Source organism: Ceratotherium simum, chromosome 7 (genome assembly GCF_057802395.1).
Source record: "Ceratotherium simum simum isolate JZ-2026a chromosome 7, ASM5780239v1, whole genome shotgun sequence".
In the NCBI taxonomy this organism is placed as follows: domain Eukaryota; kingdom Metazoa; phylum Chordata; class Mammalia; order Perissodactyla; family Rhinocerotidae; genus Ceratotherium; species Ceratotherium simum.
In genome coordinates, this window is record NC_141906.1 from 32,820,584 (window position 1) to 32,823,818 (window position 3,235).

Genomic DNA, 3,235 nt, shown 5'->3' on the forward strand with positions numbered 1-3,235 from the left:
TCTTCCTCTCTAATGTCACAAATCGCTTAACGTTCTTAAACTGTATAGAGCTTTATAGTTGAAAATGCTTTTAAATATATTTTTCGTGAGGTTCACTGGGATAAGAGACATAGTACAGAGGAAATAGTGGTCAGGTGGTCTGGATTTGAGTCCCACGCTCCTCTGTCTATTGATCATATGAACTTGAGCAAGTCACATTCCCCATAATATAAAGTGAGTATTTCTGACCCCATGGAATTATTGTGAATACTGGATAAAGTAGTGCATGTAAAAATGCCAGGCACTCTGTGCTCTATTTTTTAAGTCTAGTATTTATAACACTTCCACTTTATAAATAGAAAACTGAAGGCTCAGAGACAAATGATGTACCAAAACTCACAGATTGAATGCTGATAGGCATTTTGCTGAGCCATGAGTCGCTACTTTCTATAGAGGAGTGTGTTTGTGCCGCCAAACACAGGACTGGCCTTTGGGAGAACAGAGGAACTTGGCATTGGTTATAAATGATCTCCGCCAGCCACAGGTGCCTTCACACAGAGGTGCTCAATTCAGGTTTGTTATTTTGAGTTCAATTATGTGTCACAAATCCCAGATAAGAGGAAGTGGAGTGAAAGCAAGGCTTTCCAAGAAAGGACAGTGACAAAAGAGTCTGCTGCCTCTGCCTGCAGCTTCCCTTTAAGTAAGTGAGGCTTGATGACCTATATATTGAAAACAGAAGAATCGAAACACAATAGGGCCAGATTTGTACTTGTGAGAAAGCTCGCTCCGCCACCTTCCCGCTGCCTCGCTCACACATACACACTGTAACTGAAAACATGCGCTTGTTTTTTTTTTTAACCAGACAAGCCTGGGTTTGAATCCTGACAGGCCATGTGAGCTTGGACAAGCTCTAAGAGGCTTAAAACAGCAGAAGATGGAGTGAAGTATAATGCTTCATTATCTAATTCCCACTTTTAAAACAGTCTGCTAGATAAGCAATCGTTCTCCCAAATGGTTCCTTCTGGCATCCTGACTTTTCCTTCTCTTCCTTCCAACGAACAGTTAATTGGGTACTTTCTATGTGCAGACATTGGAGATACAGCTGTCAGCCAGGAGGGGAAGCCCTTATCCTCATGGAGCTGCAGCCTGGTAAAGGAGATATGTTAATCGAAGATCACAACTAAATATGTTCAGTGCTGAGTGCGGTGATGGAGAAATACGTGGTGCCCTGATAGCGTATAAAAGGGGAGGTTGGGAAATTTCCCTCAGGAAGGAATGCTTGAGCTGTGATCTGAAGGAAGAGGATTTAACTGGGCAGAGAGGAGGGGGCAGCTGTCCAGGCAGATGGATAGCAGGTACAAAAGCCCTGTGGTGGGAGGGCCGTGGTGGGAGGGCAACTTAGAGTAGGCCAGTGTGGCAGCGGCACAGAGGGCCAGGGCAGCGAGCGTAGGGGAGTAGAAAGTGGAGACCAAACTATATGGATCTTGCAGGTTATGGTAAAGCTTTGGCTCTTTATTCTAAGACCAATGAGAAATCATTGAAAAGTTTTAAGCCACCGGAGCTGGCAAAATGAATTAATACATTTATAAAGTACTTGGAGTTATGTTGGTCTATTAGAACGTCTATTAGAACAGAAAAATATATTTGACATTTCTTTTTTGATACCAGTCTCATCTCCTTATGTCCTTTTCTCAAACATCTTCAGTGGTTACCTAATACTGTAGTATGAATCTGTCATTCAAGGATCTTAGCCAAAGCTTCAACCTACATTTCTAGCTTCATAACCCATTTCACTACCCTGACCTACTGCCTGTCTCCCCCACTACACACATTGTTTATGCTCTGCATTTGAAAGTCTCACTCATTCCTCAAAGCCCAGTTCAATTCCACCTCCTTCGCCAAGACGGCCCAGATCTCTTTAATGAGGACTCATCCCACCCCTGCTGGGTTCCTCTAGCATTTGGGGAGAAACACGTGTTTATTCAGCACTTACCCTTAGTTACCTACTGTGAATTATTTGTGTTGCATAAGCATCCTCTGTATAGGCAAGGATTCACATTTTATTTTTTTGAAGTTACCAAATTTACAGAATACCTGGTCCCAGGTGTGTACCATCACACAACGTGAGGGTTCCTTTGTAATCCCTCACAATGTGCCTCTCAGAGAGTCCTTGAAATGCAATATTCTAGGGAATCGCTCTAAAAAATTCATTCAGCCTTAAGTGAGAGGTGCTGAGCTTTCTCGGGTCTTTTTCTCTTATGCCCTTGAATTGAATCTCAAGGCTTAATATTCAAGTTTGTTAGGGTTTAGTGAGAACGTTGATAATCTTGGTAAGATTCACTCTCATATTCAAGTCAGTAGCATCCTATTTGATTCTCGACAAGATCAACTACTATTTCCTTGAATGGTAGAGTTCACCAAGGTCTGTGCTCAACCCACATCCCGTCTCACTCTGCACAGTCTTCCTGAGGCTATCATCTATGCTACGGCTTCAACCTCCTCCTATATATGGCTTAATTAATTAAATCATTGAATATATATTTATCGAGTAGTTCTGTCCCAGGCACTGTTCTAGCCATTAGAGATATAGCAGTGAATAAAATAGTGGGTGATAAAAAAACACCTGCCCTATGTAGCTTACATTCTAAATGGCAATAAATATAAGTGAAAAATATATAGTATCTTAGTGATAATGAGAAAAAAATTGTCGAGAAGGAGAATATGAAATTCTGGGTCTGTGAGTGTGAAATTTTAGGTAGGATAGACAGGGAAGGTCTCACTGAGAAAGTGACTTGAGAAAAACCTGAAGGAAGTGAGGAAATCAGGCTGATGTCTGCAGGAAGAGTGTTCAAGGTGGGGGGAACAGCAAGGGCAAAGGCCCTGAGATCTGTACCTGGCATATTCTAAGAAGAGTAAGGAGAATAACGAGATAGGATCAGAGTGAATGGGAAGGGAGGGAGCAGTAAGATGTAAGGTTAGAGAGAGAGCTGGAAGCTATTCCTAGTTTTCTGACTATTTTTATTAGAGTATTAGTTTTTGTGAAATGTTTTTTATGCATCAATTGAGATGATCATGTGGTTTTTTTCCCCTTCATTCTATTAATATATAAATTGATTGATTTTCTTATGTTGAACCACTCTTGCATTCCTGTTATAAATCCCACTTGGTTATGGCATAAATTCTTTTTAATATGCTGTTGGATTCAATGTGCTAGTAATTTGTTGAGGATTCTTGTATCTATATTCATGAGGAATAT